Source organism: Schistocerca nitens, chromosome 12 (genome assembly GCF_023898315.1).
Source record: "Schistocerca nitens isolate TAMUIC-IGC-003100 chromosome 12, iqSchNite1.1, whole genome shotgun sequence".
Taxonomy (NCBI): domain Eukaryota; kingdom Metazoa; phylum Arthropoda; class Insecta; order Orthoptera; family Acrididae; genus Schistocerca; species Schistocerca nitens.
The window spans coordinates 91,198,741-91,225,524 of NC_064625.1; the positions used below are offsets into that span (position 1 = coordinate 91,198,741).

A 26,784-nucleotide genomic window follows, 5' to 3' on the forward strand; every position below is an offset into this window, starting at 1 on the left:
GTATTTAAAATTTGCACAGGAAGACAAGAGATTGTAGAGTTCCGCAGCTTGTGTAAATAAATAAATGTCCCCGTGTAACGTCCTTCGGATCTTCGGTCTTGGCTAACAATCAGCGGTAGAGCAATGAGATTGTTATTTCTTATGTATCGGTATCGACGTTACAAACAGAACATTGATGAACTGAACTCGCGACTTGTGCGAAATATTTACTTCACCAAATGTCGTAATTAAATCGTTTATAATCGATGGTTTATAAGTTCCTATTTAAATATTAATGATAAGTTCAAATTAGTTCCAGCGACACCAAATTCCCTATAGACTGGTTGTAATCTCAAATCTATAATCAGTCATAACTGTGTTATTAATTCCTAACGCCAAAGAGTTTCTAATCGCACCACGTTATCTCTATAAATAATATTGTAAAACTTGAATGATAAATGCGTGAATTGACACGATATGCTGGTTTATTACACAATACTAGTCACGTCCTAACAGAGCCGTGAGGAAAAAGCTTTCCCGTGTGTTGGGGGAATTATCAATTATATGCTTCGTATCAATCGCCGAGTTGCATAGTCCATTAGTTGTTACGAATGAAATTGTCTGTGTTCACTTCTTAAATAGTGTTAACTTCAGGTTATCTAATTAAAACTCACTTCTGTCTAATATATGCAAGCCCTCTATCTGAATTCTAAATAACGTAATATTTGAAGTCAAAGTACCGTTTCACTGCGTCATAGTAGATCGCAATAATCGACTCTGAAAAAACAATCTAATTACGCCTACATATACGATCGCAGAAAACATAAAAAATATATTTAGAACACTTGAGTGTAATACTAATTTCTGAATTTACACCATAAATTAGTGTTACTACACGCTTTTTGATTTTAAAAATTTTTTCTCAGTTTGTGGAGCTACCTCAAAATGTGATACCAAAGAAAGTTAAACATTGCAGTTTTTCATCTTTATATCTCAGTTGACAGCTTATCCAAGAAAATTCGACGTAGTTGTGGCGTGAAATGTTTTGCGACTAAATCTGCCTTAATCCTCCCTTAAAATCATCTTCAGATGTTTGTCATCTGCCTTAAAATCGTGATCAATTGCTGGTCGCCCTTGGCTAGCGAGTAGAGATGGGAAATTAGAGGTATAGTGCTCCATTTATAAGAGATTTTCCCAGGCACTAATGTTAATTATGTGGAGTAGATGTGTGTGTTCTTTGCCAGATCTCTGTTTATTTCTATACCACAACCTTCTACCGGGCAGGGTGCACTCGAATATCGCAGCAGGTACCACCGAACCCCTGCAGAGCTTCCCAGCCCGGCCGCCGCGCGGCGTTCCGGTCGGCGGCGCACGGCGAGCAGTGCGCGTGAAGGCCGCCAGATGTCAGGCTAGGCTGCGTCCGGGCGTCCGCGCTTGCTCACCGTCACGCCATCTCTGTCACGGCGCCAGCAACGTGAACGTGAACGTGACGCGCGTCGGCTGTCGGCGCCGCCAGATCGGAAAGCCGACGACGGCTGGCGTCGCGCTCCGGTGGGCGTCGCGTAAAAAGAAAAAAAAAAAAAGGAAAAAGATAACGGGGCAATGGCGACAGCTCTTCGGACAGGCGCTTCGTCGTTGTCACAAGTGACACATCTCAACAGATCAAAGCAGTGTCAGACACGTTCCACATTTAGACGGAAAAGCCTCGCCGGTTTTACTGCGCGAACTTGTAGTACAGAGAATTACATTCGAGCTGTCAATTTGGAATAATCATTGTTAGAGCTGTGAACAATGATGCCACCAAATTGTAACTCAACACGTGGTTGTGTACACGGTGTCCGATTAGCATCACCCGAAAAAAAAAATTCCTTCCAGAAACGAAATAAACAAAAAAGTATCAAAAACAACTTTGTTTAGCTACTAGGTGGACAGTAATGTGTATGATTGTCTCTCATGAGGTGTTCATCTAGTGAGCCTTAATACGTACGTGGTATTGGGGGAAACGTTGGTTGTCGGACCTATGTTTATTGGGATTATTTGCTTGTTTCGTTGCAGTCTACTCGCCCCTTTCGTTTGTAATCACTGTCTGGCATTTTTATTGACTTTGCCTGATGATTACTTGAAATGGGTTCAAATGGCTCTGAGCACTACGGGACTTAGCATCTGAGGTCATCAGTCCCATAGGACTTAGAACTACTTAAACCTAACCTATGGATATCAAACACATCTGTGCCCGAGGCAGGATTCGAACCTGCAACCGTAGCGGTCGCGCGGTTCTAGACTGTAGCGCCTGGAACCGCTCGGCCACCTCGGCCGGCTTACTTGAAATCTTTTTGTTCGTTATTTTCGTTCCTGATCAAGAAACTACACAGTTTCTTGTTTGTTCTCATTTTGTTCGATGTTGTTCGTTGCATTTGTTCGGTGCGGATATCTCAGGACACCCGTTGAAGTTCAGTGTTGAGCCGTTGACGCAGTTATTTTTATTACAGAAGGCAGCTAACCCTCTGACCGAACACACTGAGCTACCGTGCCGGCGTCCCAGCTGAGCTATCCAAGCACGACTCACGACCTCTCCTAACACCTTTTTCTTCCACCAGTACCTCGTCTCCTACCTTCCGAACTTCAGAGAAGCTCTCCTGCGAAACTGACTAGATTAGATTAGATTAGGTTAGTACTTGTTCCATACATCATGAATACGACACTTCGTAATGATGTGGAACGTGTCAGGTTAATACAAGGTGTCTGTCTATCCAAGATATTACATTACACAAAACATTTTTAATATCTTTTTGGGTGGGGGGGGGGGGGGGGGAATTACCCACTTACTATACCCAAAAATTCATCTAATGAGTAGAAGGAGTTGCCATTCAGAAATTCTTTTAATTTCCTTTTAAAAGCTATATGGCTGTCTATTAGGTAAGTGACCAAAGTAGAGATGGGCAAATTGAAACATGTAACTGTTTCGAAACAAATGAAACAGTACAATGTATTGTTTCGATACGCTGTTTCGAAACAGTGAAACAGTTTGTGTTTTGTAATCTAATAAACCTACACATTTTATCATCTTGAATGTCTACTGTATAAGTATGTCCATATAAGCCGGCCGAAGTGGCGTACTCGCTTCGGCGGTACATATACTAAAATTGGAACGATACAGAGAAGATTAGCATGGCCCCTGCGCAAGGATGACACGCAAAATCGTGAAGCGTTCCACATTTTTTAATGCCGGCACGGTAGCTCAGCGTGTTCGGTCAGAGAGCTGGTTGGCCTCTGTAATAAAAAAACTGAGTGAAACGATCAACAAACGAACTTAACCGGATGTCATGTGACGTCCGCAACGAAGAAACACAACGCTCAACAACGAACAAAATGAAGACAGGAAAAAAAAAAAAAGTGGCCGTGCGGTTAAAGGCGCTGCAGTCTGAAACCGCAAGACCGCTACGGTCGCAGGTTCGAATCCTGCCTCGGGCATGGATGTTTGTGATGTCCTTAGGTTAGTTAGGTTTAACTAGTTCTAAGTTCTAGGGGACTAATGACCTCAGCAGTTGAGTCCCATAGTGCTCAGCGCCATTTGAACCATTTTTTTTATGTCCATATAAACACAAATGAGGAGCGAGAGCGCAAATCATGCCGCAGAAAGTATGAAACTATCACTTAGGCGTCTTGGCAGTTTCGTATTTCCTGCAGCAAATGCGCTGCTTTCGTGTCGTGTGACTTTCATACTTTTCAATTGGCTGAGGACAGCCATAGCTGAAGACAGAAGAACCACCACGAACGGAACTGGAGGTGGGAGCAAACTGCAGAAACAACGGATATGCTACTGGAATTCCCACATTCCGTTAGTATGGGTAATATACCCATCCAGCTAATTTCCATGCACACAAAGGGAATCATTGTGGATAATAGGCACAGTGACTATAGACTCACAAATAACGCCAAATAATTCGAATAAATAACAAAATATAACACAAAAAATTTTGTCTTTCAAAGTGTTTCGAACCGTTACTATAAATTCCCCATGCTTCCCAGCCCTTCCCGCTCACCATTACACTATAAGTGATATGTCAAACAGATTGCTTGCAATTATACCTACATCAAATTTATGAATATGTCTAATAACTGTCACTCTACGCCTTTTTTTATATTCAAAATGTTGTAGGCTTACTTGCGTTTCTTAATATGATTACTGTGGATCACCAGAGAAACGTATGTTATGAAAAAAGTGTAATTTAACTGAATGATTTTCACATATTTATTATTTTGAATGTGAATAGTATGGGTAGTGTTTATAAAGCAGATGTTACGCCATTTCGGAATAGGACAGTTAGCTAGAAACGAAGCTTTATTTTCGGATATCTTAAGCTTCATGCTAATGCTTGTCAAAAAGATTTCGACACTCTTCAGAGAGTTTCATGAAGTGGTATGTTGTGTTTCTGTACCTGTGCCGAGCCCGAATCTTGTCCGACACAGAGCGGAATGAAACGTCACTGTTTCGATACAATTAGTCCGTTCCAAGCACAGGTGGACTGAAACAGCCTTATTTTGAAACAACGATACAGTTTCTGTGTCTGGCTCGAGATCGAATCTGGTCCGATTATCCGAGACAGAGGCGGAATGAAACCCCACTGTTTCGAAACAGTGAACCACAGCCGTTCCGAAACACTGAAACAGTTCCACGTATCGATACACTGTATCGAAACATAGAAACAGTGGCCAAGTCTAGACCAAAGACTTTTGTGGCAACAAAATTTACCCCCTTCTGAGCCAAAGTCAGATTTAACCTTGAGTAGTGAAGATCATCCTTTCTCCTAGTGTTGTAGCCATGTACACTGCTATTACTTTTGAATTCGTTCGGGTTGTTAATAACGAGTTTCATATGTGAAAATACGAGGGTTGCCCAGTAAATAATGCCCCATATTTTTTTTCTCCAGAAGTATTTATTCCACAACAATCAAATTTACATATGTGAAAGACTGATGTTTTGTCTACTTGCTTTATTTTTCCACATAATCTCCTTCAAGTTCGACGGCCTTTTTCCAGCGAGACACAAGAGCGTGTATTCCCTGCCGGTAAAAATCTTTACTCTGCCTACGGAGCCAGGTTGTCACTTCGTGAATCACTTCTTCGTCATCGGCAAAACGTCTTCCACGAATGAAATTCTTCATTGGCCCAAACAAGTGAAAGTCTGAAGGAGCCAAATCGGGGCTGTAGGGTGGATGGGGTAACACTATCCAACCCAGTTTCGCGATGTGTTCACAAGTCCTCAAACTTGTGTGAGGACGAGCGTTATCATGCTGAATCAAAACATCCTGTGGGTTAACATGACGCCCAAGGCGCCGGAAGCGCTGCTTGAGTTTGTCTAATGTTTTGACATAAGCCTCTGAATTAATGATACTGCCTTTTGGCATCACATGAATGAGAATTACGCCCTCGCAATCCCAAAACACAGTCATCATGACTTTTCCGGCTGAAGGACCTGTTTTGAATTTTTTCTTCTGTGGAGAATAAGCATGACGCCATTCCATCGATTGTCTTTTTGTTTCGGGCTCAAAATGATGCACCCAAGTTTCATCACCTGTCACAATCCGTGACAAAAAGGCCTCCCCGTCAACGTGAAAGCGTCGCAGCAAATCGAAAGAAATGTCTTTTCTTTGGGATTTGTGATCGACAGTAAGACACCGAGGAACCCATCTTGCACACACTTTTGAGTATCCAAGCTGATTGATAATCACATCCACACTTCCTTTGCTTACTGACAACTCCAGTGCCAATTGTCGAGTCGTAATGCGTCGATCCCGTCGAATGAGAACATCAGCCCGCTGCAACATGTCAAGCGTGACAGCCGTGGGAGGCCTTCCCGACCGCGGCAAATCTCGGAGCTCCGCAGCACCGCCCTCTGATGCTTTCACCCTCTGTGCCCAGCGACCAACAGTACTCCTATCGACTGCAGATGTTCCGTAGACGTTGCACAAGCGTTTATGGATATTGCCCACGGTTTCTTCCTCTGCTACGAGAAATTCAATCACTGCACGTTGTTTCTGACGGATGTCACTTGCAGACGCCATTTTAGAACATTCCTACACCACCGCTCTCTGTCGGAGGAAATTGAAACTTTGCATACACACGCGGGAAACTTCAAATAACTCGCACCTAAAGTTTCACATTTCTCATATTTTTTATTTCGGAGAAAAAAAATATGGGGCATTATTTACTGGGCAACCCTCGTATATATTGTGAGGCTACAGTGAAGATCCATAGCTCTTTAAATAAGTGTTTGTAGGATGATCTTGGATGAGCTCCAGCAATTATTCTAATTACACGCTTTTGTGCAATGAACACTCTTTTATCCAATGATGAGTTGCCCCAGAATATGATGCCATACGAAAGCAGAGAATGAAAATAGGCGTGGTAAGCTAATTTACTGAGATGTATATCGCCAAAATTTGCAATGAACCTAATAGCATAAGTAGCTGAACTCAAACGTTTCAGCAGATCTTCAGTGTGTTTTTTTTCCAGTTCAACCCCTCATTACTGAATAAACCTAGAAATTTTGAATATTTTATCTTAGCTACCGATTTCTGATCGAAGTCCATATTTATTAATGGTTTCATTCCATTTACTGTGTGGAACTGTATGTAATGTGTTTTGTCAAAGTTTAATGACAACGCATTTGCAGAGAAGCACTTAATGATTTTCTGAAAAACATCATTTACAATTTCATCATTTAATTCCTGTCTGTTGGGAGTGATAGCTATACTTGTATCATCAGCAAAAAGTACCAGCTTTGCATCTTCGTGAATATAGAATGGCAAGTTATTAATATGTATTAAGAACAGCAGAAGACCCAAGACCGAACCTTGGCGCACCCAATTCTTGATTGTTCCCCAGTTTGAGAAATCACCAGTTTTTTGCATGTTATGTGAAGTGCTTATTTCAACTTTCTGCATTCTTGATTTATGATTTTATGATTTAGACCATTTGAGCGCTGTCCCATTAATACCACAGTACTTGAGCTAATCTAGAAATATTCCATGATTTACACGATCAAAAGCCTTTGGGAGATCACAAAAAAACAGAACTAGCACTCCCGGAAGAAAGGATATTGCAGAGACATGGCTTAGTCACAGCTTGGGAGATGTTTCCAGAATGAAATTTTCACTCTGCAGCGGAGTGTGCGCTGATAGGAAACTTCCTGGCAGATTGAAACTGTGTGCCGGACCGTGACTCGAACTCGGGACTTTTGCCTTTCGCGTGCAAGTGCATTTTTTTTAAAGGTCATTATACTAAGTTACATACCTTTTTTTTCTCTCAAACACCAGTATTAACCTGTGACACACTCTGTTTGAGGTTAAAGCTTATGAAACGAATGTATGAATATCTTCTACTCACATAAACTCCTTTTTACACACAAATCTTTTTACTTTGTGTCATGTATCTATCAGTCCGCCCCCGGTAACTGAGTGGTCAGCGCGACTGAATGTAAATCCTAAGGGCCTGGGTTCGATTCCCGGCTGGGTCGGAGAGTTTCTCCGCTCGGGGACTGGGTGTTGTGTTGTCCTAATCATCATCATTTCATCCCCATCGACGTGCAAGTCGCCGAAGTGGCGTCAAATCAAAAGACTTGCACCCGGCGAAGGTTCTACCCGAAGGGAGGCCCTAGTCACATGACATTATTATTATATACACTCCTGGAAATAGAATAAAGAACACATTGACACCGGTGTGTCAGACCCACCATACTTGCTCCGGACACTGCGAGAGGGCTGTACAAGCAATGATCACACGCACGGCACAGCGGACACACCAGGAACCGCGGTGTTGGCCGTCGAATGGCGCTAGCTGCGCAGCATTTGTGCACCGCCGCCGTCAGTGTCGGCCAGTTTGCCGTGGCATACGGAGCTCCATCGCAGTCTTTAACACTGGTAGCATGCCGCGACAGCGTGGACGTGAACCGTATGTGCAGTTGACGGACTTTGAGCGAGGGCGTATCGTGGGCATGCGGGAGGCCGGGTGGACGTACCGCCGAATTGCTCAACACGTGGGGCGTGAGGTCTCCACAGTACATCGATGTTGTCGCCAGTGGTCGGCGGAAGGTGCACGTGCCCGTCGACCTGGGACCGGACCGCAGCGACGCACGGATGCACGCCAAGACCGTAGGATCCTACGCAGTGCCGTAGGGGACCGCACCGCCACTTCCCAGCAAATTAGGGACACTGTTGCTCCTGGGGTATCGGCGAGGACCATTCGCAACCGTCTCCATGAAGCTGGGCTACGGTCCCGCACACCGTTAGGCCGTCTTCCGCTCACGCCCCAACATCGTGCAGCCCGCCTCCAGTGGTGGCGCGACAGGCGTGAATGGAGGGACGAATGGAGACGTGTCGTCTTCAGCGATGAGAGTCGCTTCTGCCTTGGTGCCAATGATGGTCGTATGCGTGTTTGGCGCCGTGCAGGTGAGCGCCACAATCAGGACTGCATATGACCGAGGCACACAGGGCCAACACCCGGCATCATGGTGTGGGGAGCGATCTCCTACACTGGCCGTACACCACTGGTGATCGTCGAGGCGACACTGAATAGTGCACGGTACATCCAAACCGTCATCGAACCCATCGTTCTACCATTCCTAGACCGGCAAGGAAACTTGCTGTTCCAACAGGACAATGCACGTCCGCATGTATCCCGTGCCACCCAACGTGCTCTAGAAGGTGTAAGTCAACTACCCTGGCCAGCAAGATCTCCGGATCTGTCCCCCATTGAGCATGTTTGGGACTGGATGAAGCGTCGTCTCACGCGGTCTGCACGTCCAGCACGAACGCTGGTCCAACTGAGGCGCCAGGTGGAAATGGCATGGCAAGTCGTTCCACAGGACTACATCCAGCATCTCTACGATCGTCTCCATGGGAGAATAGCAGCCTGCATTGCTGCGAAAGGTGGATATACACTGTACTAGTGCCGACATTGTGCATGCTCTGTTGCCTGTGTCTATGTGCCTGTGGTTCTGTCAGTATGATCATGTGATGTATCTGACCCCAGGAATGTGTCAATAAAGTTTCCCCTTCCTGGGACAATGAATTCACGGTGTTCTTATTTCAATTTCCAGGAGTGTATCTATGACAGTAAACGTTCAAAGGTATGTGAATTCCTGAGAGACCAAACTACTGAGGTCATCGGTCCCTAGACTTACACACTACTTAAACGAACTTAAACTAACTTACGCTATGAACAACACACACACAGACACATACACACACACACACACCGATGCCCGAGGGAGGACTCGAACCTTCGGCGGGAGGGGTCGCGCAATCCGTGACATGACGCCTCAAACCGAAAACTGAGACGTAAACATCACATATGCTTTAGCATCTCATCAAAACGCCTTCTCTGAGTGGTAGGTAGTTCCCACAATGGACTACAAATTGCGTCGCTATTCATTTGGTATCAGGTAATCCATACAACCGCAATTGCGTAATGGTTACTAAATTACTACAGGGCCTTCGCAGTGTTATTGTGATTAGTAGTAGTTGTCAGACATAAAGCGTTGGAAGCATAAGTAAGGGGTCTGATAATGAAGTAACTTACAAACAGCAAGCCGGCCGCGGTGGCCGAGCGGTTCTAGGCGCTTCAGTCCATAAGCGCGCGACTGCTACGGTCGCAGGTTCGAATCCTGCCTCTGGCATGGATGTGTGTGACGTCCTTAGGTTAGTTAGGTTTAAGTAGTTCTAAGTTCTAAGGGACTGATGGCCTCAGATGTTAAGTCCCATAGTGCTCACAGCCATTTGAACTATTTTTTTTACAAACAGCAAGTGTATCGCAAGCATTTTAATTCGGTTGATTAGTCAGCTTTCTCTTCTGGAGAGGAGTTATAGGTGGCACTCGCGGCGCACTGGTAAGTGTTTCATCATTCTGTAAAAAATAGCCCGCATCTCGTGGTCGTGCGGTAGCGTTCTCGCTTCCCACGCCCGGGTTACCGGGTTCGATTCCCGGCGGGGTCAGGGATTTTCTCTGCCTCGTGATGGCTGGGTGTTGTGTGCTGTCCCTAGGTTAGTTAGGTTTAAGTACTATGTTCTAGGGGACTTATGACCACAGCAGTTGAGTCCCATAGTGCTCAGAGCCATTTGAACCATTTTTGTAAAAAATAGTCTGTCAGAAATAAGCAAAATCATGTAATAAAGCACCACAAATTTAAAGGCATCAGCGGAAAATCACATAAAAGCCGAATTATGGAAGTATGACAGCAAAAATGCAATAGTCTTACTCCAGAAACTTTTTGAGGAAATATGGAAGAAAGGAATCATTCGAGAGGAATGCAAAATGGCTTTGCTACACCCTCATCACAAAAAAGGTCCCACATCCCAAAGACTATTGAGGGATTTCCCTGGTGGATGTGACCTACAACATATTGTCCAGAGCTTTACTAGAAATAGCAGAATCTCAGTTAGATTGCCAAATTGGGGAGTATCGTGCAGAGTTTAGGAAATTAAGATCCTGCCCTGAACATATCTAAAACCTCAGAAACATTTTAGCATATGAGAAGCAGAGGGCGAAACCGTATGTAGTGTCTTTTGTAGACTTCCAAAAAGCTTACGATTACATAAACAGAGAGTCGTTGTTCAATATTTTGAAGGAGTTTAGCTTGGACGGGAAAACTCTAATCATCATCAAGGAGACCCTCACGAATACGTCCTCTAAAGCCAGATTCATGGGTGAACTACCGGAACCTTTTGAGATCAGAACAGGGGGTCCGACAAGGTAATGTCTCTCACCCCTGCTGTTTAACTTTGCACTCGATACAGTTGTGAGGGAATGCAATGCAAGAGCGAGAGGGGGAATAAGACTTGGAACAAAAAAAAAAAAAAGGAATCATGATTAAGTTCAAAATGGTTCAAATGGCTCTAAGCACTATGGGACTTAACATCTGAGGTCATCAGTCCCCTAGACATCCATGCCCGAGGCAGGATTCGAACCTGCGACCGTAGCGGTCGCGCGGTTCCAGACTGAAGCGCCTAGAACCGCACGGCCACCACGATTAAGTGTTCGGCGTTTGCTGACGACATGGCGTTGCTGGCGGGAACGTGGGAGGAAGCTGAAGAACAAATCGCCGAGTTACAAGAGCCGGCAGATTATGACGAATATAACAGAGACTCCTAAGAGAACTAAAGTAGGAACTCAAAAAGTAGAAGTGGTCTGGAGTTTCAAGTACCTAGGAGAATGAATTGAATGGAACAACCTTGGAGGGAAAGCAATGGAAGCAAGAAGGACCAAAATTGAACATTCCTTCCACAAAACATAAACACATACAATAAGAAAACCCTCTCTTGGAACACCAAAATAAGACATTGTAACATAGTAATTATGCCGGAAGCACTCGATGCAGCAGAGACATTAGTCATGGGGAGAAAAGGGCAAATGGAGAAATCAGAAATCAATGAGAGGAAAATTTCAAGGAAGATCACGGGTACCAAATTCCAAAATAACAAACAAGTTTCCTATTGAAACGAAGCCCTCTATGGAAAGTCGGAGAGAGCCCCAGAAACCATGAGGAAAAGTAGGATTGATTTCTATGGACACATGCTCCGAATGAATCCCGACAGACTAACTAAACAAATCTTTCACTTCTTTTACACAAAAAGACTAAACCCAGGTGGTTTAAGGAAATGGAAAAGGACTTGACAGAACTCCCGATTACCAGCGTCATGTTAAACAATGGTGCAGCCAATACCGTGACCAAAGACAAAACAAAGAGATTCCAAGTTAAGATCAACACAGGAAACCGATTCAGATATCAGAGGAGGAAAGAAAGAAGAGATGACATAGAATGAAGAACTACTGGGAGAAAAAGAGATCACAAGCATCTAAGAAGTGATTCTACATCTACATGGTTACTCTGCTATCCACACTTACGTCCCTGACAGAGGGTTCATCGAACCATTTTCATACCACTTCTCTAGCATTCCACTCTCGGATGGCGCGTGGGAAAAAGGAACGCCTAAATCTTTCCGTTCGAGCTCTGATTTCTCTTATTTTATTATGATGATCATTTCTCCGTATGTAGGCGGGTGTCAACAAAATATTTTCGTATTCGGAACGGAAAGTTGGTGTTTGAAATTTCGTAAATAGATCTCGCCTTTGTTTCAGTGACTGCCACCCCAACTCGCGTACCATATCAGTGACACTCTCACCCCTATTGCGCGATAACACGAAGCGAGCTGCCCTTCTTTGCACTTTTTCGATGTCATCCGTCAATTCTACCTGGTAAGGATCCCACACCGCGCAGCAATATTCCAGCAGAGGACGGACAAGTGTAATGTAGGCTGTCTCTTTAGTGGGTTTGTCGCGTCTTCTTTCTGCCAACAAAGCACAGTCTTTGTTTCGCCTTCCCCACAGTATTATCTGCGTGGTCTTTCCAATATAAGTTGCTCGTAATTGTAATTCCTAGGCATTTAGTCGAATTGACAGCCCTTAGATTTGTGCGATTTATCGTATACCCAAAATTTATCGGATTTCTTTTAGTACTCATGTGGATGACCTCGCACTTTTCTTTGTTTAGTGCCAATTGCCACTTTTCGGACCATACAGAAATTCTCTCTAAATCATTTTGTAATTGGAACTGATCGTCTGATGGTTTTACTAGACGGTAAATTACAGCGTCATCTGCAAACAATCTAAGGGGGCTGCTCAGATTATCACCTAGATCATTTATGTAAGAAAGAGCAGAGGGCCTATGACACTACCTTGCGGGACGCCAGATATCACTTCTGTTCTACTCGATGATTTATCGTCCATCACTACGTACTGTGACTTCTCTGAGAGGAAATCACGAATCCAGTCACACAACTCAGACGATACTCCATATGCACGCAATTTGATTAATAGTCGCTTGTGAGGAACGGTATGAATAGCCTTCTAAATCTAGGAATGTGGAATCGATCTGAGATGCCTTGTCGACAGCACTCATTACTTCATGGGAATAAAGAGCTAGCTGTGTTGCACAAGAACGATATTTTTTGAATCCGTGTTGGTTATGTATCAATAAGTCATTTTCTTCAAGATGATTCATAATGTTCGAGTACAGTATATGCTCCAAAATCCTACTGCAAATTGAGGTCAGTAATATGGGTTACTCCTATTTCCTTTCTTGAATATTGTTGTGACTTGTGCTACTTTCCAGTCGGACATACCCCAGAGATGGGTGATTCGAAGTGAGAAAAAAAAAAAAAACACCCACATAAACTATTTTATGTCAGTGTAAAAATAAAAGTGTTCAAACAGATTTTTTTAATTATCAAATTCAACTAGGCACAGTTGTTGATGACGTTAGTGGTGTGCGGTACTAGGTAATACCTGACTGCACTCACGTGTAATGGCCTCAGAAATGTTGGGGAACACTGCCCCAGACCATATCGCTCCCTCCTGTCGCCTGGACCTTTGCGGCGATTGTCGCAGAGTGATTGCCTTCAGACGTTTGACGCTACACACTGACTGATGGAGAATAAAACGTGTAAGGGGTCAGAGAAATCCAACACATGTAATCCCTGACATGATAGCAAATCCGGCAATATGTCACATAGCTCCGAATAAATCGTGACATTAAATTAACCAAAGTAATACGATCAACGAGTGAGCAAATGGAATACCACAGACTAACACAAGAACATCTAAATGCATGTCATACCTTCCCACTGTGAGAAACGAGAACACAAGCCGAGAGCAGAACCGTGTAGGCTTGTCATACGATGAGAGTGGGACAATGGGACACCCGCATCGCCGGTCGACCGCTGAGAGGTCGATCCCCCAGCCCATGTTAAAAGATAGAGCCCTCCACAAGAACAGTATAGATCTTACGATAACACTAAAAGGGCCACACCAGCTGCAAGTTTTTGAGTGAGACTATACGCGTCTCTATTACATAGCATACATTAAAAACATTGCCCCACCACGAAAAGTATAATGTTTCTCATTGGATGGACAGAATTTTTGTAGGCAGAGCTTAAGGTTAACATTGAGACGCTGACTGGTCAGTTGAAAACACAGCCAGATACCTTTTTCTTAAATCAACTTCGGTAAACAGTAATAACGATAAGTTCGAGAGAGTTGCTTCCGAGACGGCGAGCTGTATGGAGCTGCGCCGCCCGCCGCCCCCTGACGCTGCCTAAGCACCGACAAGGTAATGAACGCACGCGATGCCGCATAACAGCGCATAAGGCTTCACTCAGAACTGCAGAAGTCTCATCTGTTACACAGTAATTTGCGTAATACTAGTGTCGATTGTCAATTAAACTTTGTAGTATTCACATTTGATACTTGAAGAAAGTCTCAAACGCGATGATTTTTCTGTTATATAGTTATTGAGAAGCCACATCAGCCACTGTAATTTACGACAAGTTAAATAAGTAATTAAACATAATTGAGGGTCACTGCAGATCATTTTTGATAGTTTTCTCTCTTACGAAACTTAATTTAAACCTAGGTTATAGATGTGATATGGCATAGGTCATCCTTCGATCCATTAGAGAACTTGGAAACCCATTCAGGGTTTTTGTTGAACGCAGTTGGTTTTTATCATCCTGTATTAAAATGTTTCCTTTTATCAATAGTACAATTTATAAACAATGTTTTGTGAGTAGAATAAAAATTCCAATGGTAAACTTAACTGATTTTTCGACGTTATTTTACCAGCTAACTAAAAATAGGAAAGCCTTGAACCCCTTCACTAAATTTAGTTAGTATTAAGATTCTTTTACAAGGAGTGCAGTGGAGCTGACGCTGAAATCATTAAGTATTTGATTATATCATCGCTAGTCTCACTGAACTCTTCTGAACTGTACATGTCATGTGTGGTCTGGCGTCTCCTTACCAGCAACACGTCCCAGGTCCAAACTAGCCAATTCCCTTAAAAAAAAAAAAAAAAAAAAAAAAAAAAAAAAAAAAAAAAAAAAAAAAAACCCCACGCTCAGAGCGTCGTTGCGCGAAAGTGGTAGGGAGACACGACTTACAAGGGAACCTCCCCATCGCACCCCCCTCAGACTTGGTTATAAGTTGGCACAGTGGATATGCCTTGAAAAACTGAACACAGATCAATCGAGAAAACAGGAAGAAGTTGTGTGGAACTATGAAAAAAATAAGCAAAATATACAAACTGAGTAGTCCATGCGCAAGATGGGCAACATCAAGGATAATGTGAGCCAAGGAGCGCCGTGGTCCCGTGGTTAGCGTGAGCAGCTGCGGCACGAGAGGTCATTGGTTCAAGTCAGCCCTCGAGTGAAAAGTTTATTTTCGCAAAGTTATGATCTGTCCGTTTGTTCATTGACGTCTCTGTTCATTGTAATAAGTTTAGTGTCTGTGGTTTGCGACCGCACCGCAAAACCGTGCGATTAGCAGACGAAAGGACGTGCCTCTCCAATGGGAACCAAAAACATTTGATCGCAAGATCGTAGGTCAACCGATTCCTCCACAGGAAAACACGTCTGATATATTCTATACGACACTGGTGACGGCATGTGCGTCACATGACAGGAATATGTTGTCGACCCACTTGTACACTTGGCGAATGGGTAAAAAGATTCGTCTACCTTCCCCGATTTAGGTTTTCTTGTGGATGTGATAATCACTCCCAAAAAAGTGACAAAAACATAAGAGTTTGTCACATAAACTGAAAATAAAAAATTAAAATTTTCACTCGAGGGAAGACTAGAACGAAGGACCTCTCGTTCCGCAGCTGCTCTCGCAAACCACGGGACCACGGCGCTCATGAGCTCACGCAATCCTTGCTGTTGCATATCTTGCACATGAACTACTCATTTTCTATATTTTGCTTATTTTTTTTCATAGTTCCACACAACGTCTTCCTGTTTTCTCGATTGATCTGTGTTCAGTGTTTCAAGGCCTGTCCACTGTGCCAACTTATAACTAAATCTGAGGGGGGTGCGATGGGGAGGTTCCCTTGTTAGAACAAACAGACACCACGCAGAATGTTAGAAACGTTATTCATCTGGAGAGGCCACATGTCGTCATTCAGCGACCTCCAGTTGCGGCATTAGCGTACAAATTCCATCATCCGTCGCAGATGAAGACGAAGCATCGGTGCACGTACCGGGCACCAACTGCGTAGGCCCACACGCAGCAACGTTCGCCGAACGGTCGTTGAGGAGAAGCTGTTGGTAACCTCTAGGCTCATCTGGCCTGTCAGTTATTCAACAGCTGCACGTCTATTCGCCCGTGCACACCTCTGCAGCGGTCGTTCGCCCTTGTCATATATGGCCCGTGTTGCATGACAGTCGCCTCGGCGCCGGATTTGCATAGCATCACAGCTACTACTGGAATGAGAACAGTATCAGACTGTGAACAGAGAAGGTAAAATATTAACAAAAATAAGGTTTTGAAAACAGTCACAAGTCACACTTCTGACCGGTTTCTCTCTTCAAGTGAAGAGGAGCATCATCAATACATACACCGTAAAAGACGCAGATTGAGATAATACTAAAAACTTACAATGACGTTACGTACAGTACATATTCTATTTCCAGTATGGTGACTGACGTTTAAAGTTGGCTGACAGCATTAAAGAGGGCCTTTAATGTTTGCCGCCCTGAAGGTTAAAGTGGCTGTACTGTGGTACACTGAAGAGTCAAACTGGTACACCAGGCCAATATCTGTAAGTAGGCTGTTTAGGTTTTTATGTTGGCAACGCCACGTAGCGCTCTGTATGAAAATCGCTGACTGCGCTGCGTGCAGTCTGTGGCTGGTTGGATTCATTGCTGAAATATTCACTAGTGTAGTGTTGGGCTGTTGGATGTGAACAGCTCGTAGCGTTGGGCAGTTGGAGGTGAGCCGCCAGCAGGGGTGGATGTGGGGGAGAGATGCCTGAGTTTCGAGAGTTTACTATAAGTGGACGATCTGGACGTGTGTCCGCCAGAAAAACGAAACTTGTATATATATATATATATATATATATATATATATATATATATATATATGGATGTCATATTTATATATGATGATGACTTTTGAACACTATTAAGGTAAATACATTGTTCGTTCTCTATCAAAATCTTTCATTTGCCAACTATGCCTATCAGTAGTTAGTGCCTTCAGTAGTTAGAATCTTTTATTTAGCTGGCAGTAGTGGCGCTCGCTGTATTGCAGTAGTTCGACTAACGAAGATTTTTGTGAGGTAAGTGATTCATGAAAGGTATAGGTTATTGTTAGTCAGGGCCATTCTTTTGTAGGGATTATTGATAGGTTGCGTTGCGCTAAAAAGAATATTGTTTGTCAGTTTAGTGATGGTTCAAATGGCTCTGAGCACTATGGGACTCAACTGCTGAGGTCATAAGTCCCCTATAACTTAGAACTACTGAAAGCTAACTAACCTAAGGACATCACACACATCCATGCCCGAGGCAGGATTCGAACCTGCGACCGTAGCAGTCGCGCGGCTCCGGACTGAGCGCCTAGAACCGCTAGACCACCGCGGCCGGCTAGTTTAGTGATCATCAGAATAACTAGAGCGAGAACTGTCTGATTACGTTCAGTTTTGCTCAGCTGTTTGAAAATCAAATAACGTAAGAGGTTCACCAGCACAGTAATTTATAATTTTTTTAAGGGGACGTTTCATATCGTGTATGGAGCACGCAGAAGTGCCGCAACACGACGTCGCATGGACTCGACCCATGTCTGAAGTCGTGCTGCAGGGAACTGACACCATGAGTCCTGCAGGACTCTCCATATATCCGTAAGAGTACGAGGAGGTGGAGATCTCTTCTGAACAGCACGTCTCAAGGCATCCCAGGTATGCTCAAACAATGTTCATGTCTGGGTAGTTTAAACTCAGAAGAGTGTTCCTGGAGCCATTCTGTGGCAATTCAGGATGTCTGGGCTGTCGGAGTGCCCTGCTGGAATTGCCCAAGTCCGTCGGAATGCACGATGGACATGAATGGATGCGAGTGATCAGACAGGATGCTTCCGTACGTGTCACCTGTCAGAGTCGTATCTAAAGGTATCAGAGGTCCTATAGCGCTCCAACTGCACACTTCCCACACCATAACAGAGCCTTCACCAGCGTGAACAGTCCCCTGATGACATGCAGGGTCCATGGATTCTTGAGGTTGTCTCCATACCCGTTCTCGTCCACCCGCTCGATACAATTTGAAACGAGACTCGTCCGACAAGGCAACATGTTTCAACAGTCCAATGTCGGAGTTGAGTGGCCCAGGCGATGCGTAAACCTTTGTGTCGCGCACTCATCATGGGTACACAAGTGGGCCTTGGGCTCCGAAAGCACATATACAGGGTGTTTCAAAAATGACCGGTTTATTTGAAACGGCAATAAAAACTGAACGAGCAGCGATAGAAATACACCGTTTATTGCAATATGCTTGGGACAACAGTACATTTTCAGGCAGACAAACTTTCGAAATTACAGTAGTTACAATTTTCAACAACAGATGGCGCTGCAAGTGATGTGAATGATATAGAAGACAACGCAGTCTGTGGGTGCGCCATTCTGTACGTCGTCTTTCTGCTGTAAGCGTGTGCTGTTCACAACGTGCAAGTGTGCTGTAGACAACATGGTTTATTCCTTAGAACAGAGTATTTTTCTGGTGTTGGAATTCCACCACCTAGAACACAGTGTTGTTGCAACAAGACGAAGTTTTCAACGGAGGTTTAATGTAACCAAAGGACCGAAAAGCGATACAATAAAGGATCTGTTTGAAAAATTTCAACGGACTGGGAACGTGACGGATGAACGTGCTGGAAAGGTAGGGCGACCGCGTACGGCAACCACAGAGGGCAACGTGCAGCTCGGCCTCGGGTTTCCGTTCGCCGTGTTGCAGCTGCGATCAAAATGACGCCAACGTCCACGTATCGTCTCATGCGCCAGAGTTTACACCTCTATCCATACAAAATTCAAACGCGGCAACCCCTCAGCACCGCTACCATTGCTGCACGAGAGACATTCGCTAACGATATAGTGCACAGGATTGATGACGGCGATATGCATGTGGGCAGCATTTGGTTTACTGACGAAGCTTATTTTTACCTGGACGGCTTCGTCAATAAACAGAACTGGCGCATATGGGGAACCGAAAAGCCCCATGTTGCAGTCCCATCGTCCCTGCATCCTCAAAAAGTACTGGTCTGGGCCGCCATTTCTTCCGAAGGAATCATTGGCCCATTTTTCAGATCCGAAACGATTACTACATCACGCTATCTGGACATTCTTCGTGAATTTGTGGCGGTACAAACTGCCTTAGACGACACTGCGAACACCTCGTGGTTTATGCAAGATGGTGCCCGGCCACATCGCACGGCCGACGTCTTTAATTTCCTGAATGAATATTTCGATGATCGTGTGATTGCTTTGGGCTATCCGAAACATACAGGAGGCGGCGTGGATTGGCCTCCCTATTCGCCAGACATGAACCCCTGTGACTTCTTTCTGTGGGGACACGTGAAAGACCAGGTGTACCGCCAGAATCCAGAAACAATTGAACAGCTGAAGCAGTACATCTCATCTGCATGTGAAGCCATTCCGGCAGACACGTTGTCAAAGGTTTCGGGTAATTTCATTCAGAGACTACGCCATATTATTGCTACGCATGGTGGATATGTGGAAAATATCGTACTATAGAGTTTCCCAGACCGCAGCGCCATCTGTTGTTGAAAATTGTAACTACTGTAATTTCGAAAGTTTGTCTGCCTGAAAATGTACTGTTGTCCCAAGCATATTGCAACAAACGGTGTATTTCTATCGCTGCTCGTTTAGTTTTTATTGCCGTTTCAAATATACCGGTCATTTTTGAAACACCCTGTAGATGATATTGAATAGTTCGCGAGCTGACACTCCTTGATGGCCCAGCAGTGAAATCTGCAGCAATTTTCGAAGAGTTGCACTTCTGTCACACTGAAAGATTTTCTTCGCTAGCCGTTGATACGGTTCTTGCAAGATCTTTTTCCGAGCGCAGCGATGTCAGAGATTTGATGTTTTACCGGATTCCTGATATTCACGGTACACTCGTGAAATGGTCGTATGGACAAATCCCCACTTCACCGCTACCTCGGAGGTGCTGTGTCCCATCGCTCGTGCGCCGACAATAACACCATGTTCAAACTCACTTAAATCGTGAGAACTTGCCATTATAACATTAGTAATCGATCTAACAACAGCGCCAGACACTTGCTGTCTTATATAGGCGTTGCGAGCCGCAGCGGCTGTTTACATATCTCTGTACTTGAACACGCTTGCCCATACTAGTTTCTTTGGCGCTTCAGTGTACTTAAACTTACGTTTAAGGAACAGTAGTAGAGACCGAGCGGGGTGACGCAGTGGTTAGACACTGGACTCGCATTCGGGAGGACGACGGTTCAATCCCGCGTCCGGCCATCCTGATTTAGGTTTTCCGTGATTTCCCTAAATCACTCCAGGCAAATGCCGGGATGGTTCCTCTGAAAGGGCACGGCCGCCTTCCTTCCCAATCCTTCCATAATCCGATGAGACCGATGACCACGCTGTCTGGTCTCCTTCCCCAAACCAACCAACCAACAGTAGTAGTAGATGACAATGACAGGGTCAAAGACGATACTGACTGTATGACAGTACTTGTAACGTCCATGGTGTAGTGTATCCAAAGATAATTTACAACTAGAGAAAACGAAATTTATATTTTATTCGACTCTTTTTATGGGCGTGTGTGTAGTAGGCACTCTTTCATCAACTTTCAGTCAACTTCAAATGTAAGCCACCATACCGGAACTAGAATATGTACTTAATGTAAAGTCAATGTAATTTTTCATTGTTATCTCAATTTGTATCTTTTTCAATGTGTAATCTAATAACGTTCTTGTCCATTTGAAGAGCGAGACCGCTCAATAAAAAATACGAAGTTCGACTTGTGGCTGTTTACGAGAATTTAGTTTTAACAGTCCCTCTCCACGCAGGGAATGCCCGCTCTTGGGACACTAACAAAAGTTATATATGAATACTCAAGTAAATTTACCGCCAAAAGTTGTTGATGAATTGTAGGCTGAGAGGAAGTAAAAGCATGATGTTTGACGCATACACAACGAGGTATATTCTAAACGATTTGCTGAATTGCACTAAAGTAATCTGATAATTTATAATAATTCACATTATGTGTTGAAAAAAAGAGATATTGCCTAATGTTACGGATCTGGAATAGACTTCATTAGACGAGATTCCCTCGAAATTATTCAGATACACTATGTGACCAAAAGTATCCGTACACTTGACTCAAAATAACTTACAAGTTCGTGGCGCCCTCGATCGGTAATGCTGGAATTCAATACGGTGTTGGCCCAACCTTAGCCTGGATGACAGCTACCACTCTCGCAGACATGCGTTCAGTCAGGTGCTGGAAGGTTTCGTGGGGAATGGCAGCCCATTCATCACGGACTGCTGCACTGAGGAGAGGTATCGACGTCGGTCGGTGAGGCCTGGCACGAATTCGGCGTTCCAAAACATCCCAAACGTGTTCTATAGGATTCAGGTCAGGACTCTGTAGAGGCCAGTCCATTGCAGGGATGTTATTGTCGTGTAACCACTCCGCCACAGGCCGTGCATTATGAACAGGTGCTCGATCGTGTTGAAAGATGCAGTCGCCAATTGCTCTTCAACAGTGGGAAGTAGAAAGCGCTTAAAATATCAGTGTAGGCTTGTGCTGTGATAGTGCCACGTAAAACAAGAAGGGGTGCAAGCCCCCTCCACGAAAACCACGACCACACCATAACGCAACTGTCTCCGAATTTTACTGTTGGCACTACACACGCTGGCAGGTGACGTTCAGCGAGCATTCGCCATACCCACACCCTGCCGTCGGATCGCCACATTGTGTACCGTGATTCGTCACTCCACACAACGTTTTTCCATTGTTCAGTCGTCCAATGTTTACGCTCCTTACACCAAGCGAGGCGTCGTTTTGCATTTACCGGCGTGATGTGTGGCTTATGATCAGCCTCTCGACGGTGAAATCCAAGTTTTCTCACCTCCCGCCTAACTGTCATAGTACTTGTAGTGGATCCTGATGCAGTTTGGAATTCCTGTGTGATGGTCTGAATAGACGTACGAGGTGCGGCTAGAAAAAAACCGGACTGATGCTGGAAAAAACATTTATTTACAATTATTTACAATTTCATGTTATCTCCTTCAATGTACTCTCCTCCTTGGTCTCTACACCGCTCCATACGAATTTTCCACTGTTCATAGCAATGCTGCAGATCATTTTCGGTAAGTCCATACATTACTTCCGTCGCTTTTTCTTTTACTGCTTCAACAGTCTCAAATCTAGTTCCTTTCAAAGCTGACTTTAGGGAAAAGAAAAAAGTCGCAGGGGGCCAAATCAGGTGAGTAGGGTGGATGATCTAAGATGGGAATGTTGTGTTTTGTCAAAAACGTCTTCACTGACAACGCACTGTGAGCTGGGGCATTGTCTTGGTGAAGGATCCATGACTTTTTTCTCCACAAATCGTTCCGTTTTATCCGTACTGGCTCACGTAGGGTAGCCAGGACGCTAATGTAGTAATGCTGATTCACTGTTTATCCCTCTGGTACCCAATCAATGTGCACAATCCCTTTGATGTCAAAAAAAAAAAAAAAGCAATCATCATTGCCTTGAATTTCGATTTTGACATTCGTGCTTTTTTTTGTCGTGGAGAACCAGGAGTTTTCCAATGCATCGATTGGCGTTTAGTTTCGGGATCGTAAGTAAAAAGCCACGATTCATCGCAAGTAATAACATTTTGTAAGAAGGTGGGATCACTTTCAATGTTTTCCAGGATGTCAGAACAAATCATTCTTCGGCGTTCCTTCTGTTCAATTGTGAGACACTTTGGAACCATTTTTGAACACACTTTGTTCATGTTGAAACTTTCATGAAGAATCTGCCTAACACTTTCCTTGTCAACTCCTGTTAACTCAGACACTGCTCTGATTGTTAAACGGCGATCTTGTCGAACAAGTTTACCGATTTTTTCAATGTTTGCATCAGTTTTTGCCGACAATGGTCTGCCAGTGCGAGTGTCATCACTGGTGTCTTCGCGGCCATCTTTAAATCGTTTAAACCACTCAAACACTTGTGTTCGCGATAAACAATCATCGCCGTACACTTGTTGTAACATTACAAACGTTTCACTTGCAGATTTTCCTAGTTTGAAACAAAATTTGATGTTAACACGCTGTTCTTTCTGTACACTCAACATTTTCCGACGCACAGACAAAACGTCAACTACTTAAAACAGACGCCACGGGCAGACTGAGTGCAGGAGGCAGATGAAACTCGAGCAGTAGGCGGAGCGAAAGTCACGTGACAGGCCACGCGACTTTCAGCCTTATTGCATTCGTTTTATTGTTTCACCAGTACTAGTCCGGTTTTTTTCTAGCCACACCTCGTATGCCTATTACACATTACGACCCTGTTCAACTGTCGGCGGTCTCTATCAGTCAACAGATGAGGTCGGCCTGTACGCTTTTGTACTGTACGTGTCCCTTCACGTTTTCACTTCACTCTCTCATCGGAAACAGTGGGCCTAAGGATATTTAGAAGTGTGGAAATCTCGCGTGCAGACGTATGACACAACTGTCATCCAATCAGCTGACCACGTTCGAAGTCCGTGAGTTCCACGGCGCGTCCCATTCTGCTCTCTCACGATATCTAATGACTAGTGAGGTCGCTGATATGGCGTGACTGGCAGTAGGTGGCAGCACAATGCACCTAATATGAAAAATTTATGTTTTTGGGGGTGTCCGGATACTGTACGTCGGAGACATAACCACGATTAAAACGGTTCCCCATGGTAGGGATGCGAGATGTATGAGGCAGGCGAAATCCATCACACTTCAAGAAGACTATAATATTCCGAATACAAAATGTAGGCGGCAGTAATGCTACAGTTGAAGATGTGATACCGGGAGTAGAATATGACAGAGCTCTGAAGGATCTAAGACGAAAGAAGGCCCCACGGAAACATGATTTCCGTCAGAACTACTGATAGTCTTGGGAGAGCCTGCCGTGACAAAATGTATGAGACAGGTGAATACCCTCAGACATCAAGGCAAATTTCGATACAAAGCCGTTGCTAACAGGTGTGAAAATTACCGAACTGTCAGGTTATTAGGTCGTGATTGCTTACTAATAACATGAATTCTTTACAGAAGAATGGGAAAACTTGTAGAATCCGACCAAGGGGAATATTAGTGTGGATTGCAGAAAAATGAAGGAACACACGAGGCAATACTAACTTTACGACTTTTCTTCTAAGACAGTTTTAAGGAAAGACGAACCAACGTTTATAGCATTTGTAGATTTAGAGAAAGCTTTTGACAATGTTAACTGCTATAGTCTCCTTGAAATTTTGATGGTAGCAGGGGTAAAATACACGGAGTCAAAGGCTATTTACAACTTGTACAGAAACCAGAGTGCAGTTACGACAATCGAGGGACATGAAAGAGAAGCAGTGGTTGAGAAGGGAGTGAGACAGGGTTGTAGCTTATACCCTATGTTATTCGATCTGTACATTGAGTGAACGATAAAGCAAACAAAAGAAAGATTTGGAATAGGAATTAAAGTCCAGGAAGCCGGCCAGAGTGGCCGAGCGGTTCTAGGCGCTTCAGTCTGGAACTGCTCGACTGCTACGATCGCAGATTCGAATCCTGCGTCGGGCATGGATGTATGTGATGTCCTTAGGTTAGTTAGGTTTAAGTAGTTCTAAGTTCTAGGGGACTGATGACCTACGACGTTAAGTCCCATAGTGTTCAGAGCCATTGAACGATTTTTGAAAGTCCAGGGAGAAGAAATAAATACGTTGAGGTTTGCCGATGACATCATAATTTTGTCAGAGACAACAAAGCACTTGGAAGAGAAGTTGAACAGAATGAACAGTGTCTTGAAAGAAGGATACAAGATGCGATTTTTTCATATGATGACATGGTTGGACACCTTGGCTGTTATTTGAAGAGAAATGTTGATGTTGTTGAGATAGCAGACACAAATTTATTTTAAGTTCCTTTGTTCAAAAGGTACCGTTAACGATTTCGAATCATTACGATTCCTCGTCAGACGGCTTGCATGCTTTCATTACAACATGTGCTGCGTTTTTTACTGATTAGTTATCTTGTAATATCGGTTTGTAGTTTCATAGTTTTCGTCCAGCAGACAACGTTTGTAGTTTTCGCCTCATTCACATCATTGCATACATAAACTTGCATAACTGAGCGCTTCAGATTTGTCACTGATTGGATTTCCACCATATTTCTATCGTTAAACATGTAAATTTGTATCGCTGAGCACTTCAGCTTAGTTACAGAACAGACATCCAACATGCACAGTATGTTTTGATAGATATATAGTGTTTACAAACACCAACAAAAGCAATACGAGAATAATAAAATGGTTCAAATGTTTCTCAGCACTATGGGACTTTACATCTGAGGTCATCTGTCCCCTAGAAATTAGAACTACTTAAACTTAAGTAACCTAAGGACATCACACACACTCATGCCCAAAGCAAGATTCGAACCTGAGACCGTAGCAGCCGCGCGGTTCCAGAATGAAGCGCCTAGAACCGCTGGGCTACGGCGGCCGGCCGAGAATAATAGAATGTTGTCGAATTAAGACAGTTGATGCTGAGGGAATTAGATCAGGAAATGAGACACTTAAGGTAGTAGATGACTTCTGCAATTGGGGAGCAAAATAACTGATGATGGCGGAAGAGGAGATGATATGACAAGAAAAGCTTTTCTGAAGAAGAGAAATTTGTTAACATGGTGTAAGTGCCAGAAGTCTTTTATGAAAGTATTTATATGCAGTTTTGCCATGTTTGCCATGTTTAGAAGTGGAAAATGGATGATAAACAGTTTAGACAAGAATAGATTTCGAAATGTGGTGCTACAGAATAATGCTGAAGTTTAGGTAAATAATGATAAGGTACTGGATAGAATTGTGGAGGAAAGAAATTTGTGACACAGCGTGATGGAAGAAGAGTTCGGTTGTTAGGACATGAGATACTGGAGGGGTAAAAATCGTAGAGGGAGACCGAAAGATGAATATACTAAGCAGACTCAGAAGGATGTAGGCTGCAGTAGGTACTGGGAGATGAAGAGGTTTGCACAGGGTGGAGTAGCACGGAGAGCTGCATCAAATTGTGTTCGATCTGAAGACCACAAGAACAACAACAATAACAATATGTTGCATAATTATTGTAAGAATCGAGAAGCCTGTGTTTAAGCTGCAAGAATGGAACAAATAAATACCGGGTAGTCAAAAAGTCAGTATAAATTTGAAAACTTAATAAATCACGGAATAATGTAGATAGAGAGGTACAAATTGACACACATGCTTGGAATGACATGGGGTTTTATTAGAACCAAAAAATACAAAAGTTGAAAAAATGCCCGACAGATGGCGCTTCATCTGATCAGAATAGCAATTATTAGCATAACAAAGTAAGACAAAGCAAAGATGATATTCTTTACAGGAAATGCCCAATATGTCCACCGTCATTCCTCAACAATAGCTGTAGTCTAGGAATAATGTTGTGAACAGCACTGTAAAGCATGTCTGGAGTTACGGTGAGGCATTGGCGTCGAATGTTGTCTTTCAGCATCCCTAGAGATGTCGGTCGATCACGATACACTTGCGACTTCAGGTAACCCCAAAGCCAATAATCGCACGGACTGAGGTCTGGGGACCTGGGAGGCCAAGCATGAGGAAAGTGGCGGCTGAGCACACGATCATCACCAAACGACGCGCGCAAGAGATTTTTCACGCGTCTAGCAATACTTTGTGGGTTTTT

The 26,784-nt window shown here is 43.8% G+C and overlaps 1 non-coding gene across 1 annotated transcript; it reads left to right on the forward strand.

The window, feature by feature from the left end:
• Positions 1 to 3,092: 3,092 nt before the first annotated feature.
• On the forward strand, positions 3,093 to 3,199 carry LOC126215472 (U6 spliceosomal RNA). Its single transcript, XR_007542135.1, has one exon. It is a non-coding gene; the product is annotated as a U6 spliceosomal RNA (small nuclear RNA).
• Positions 3,200 to 26,784: the final 23,585 nt, after the last annotated feature.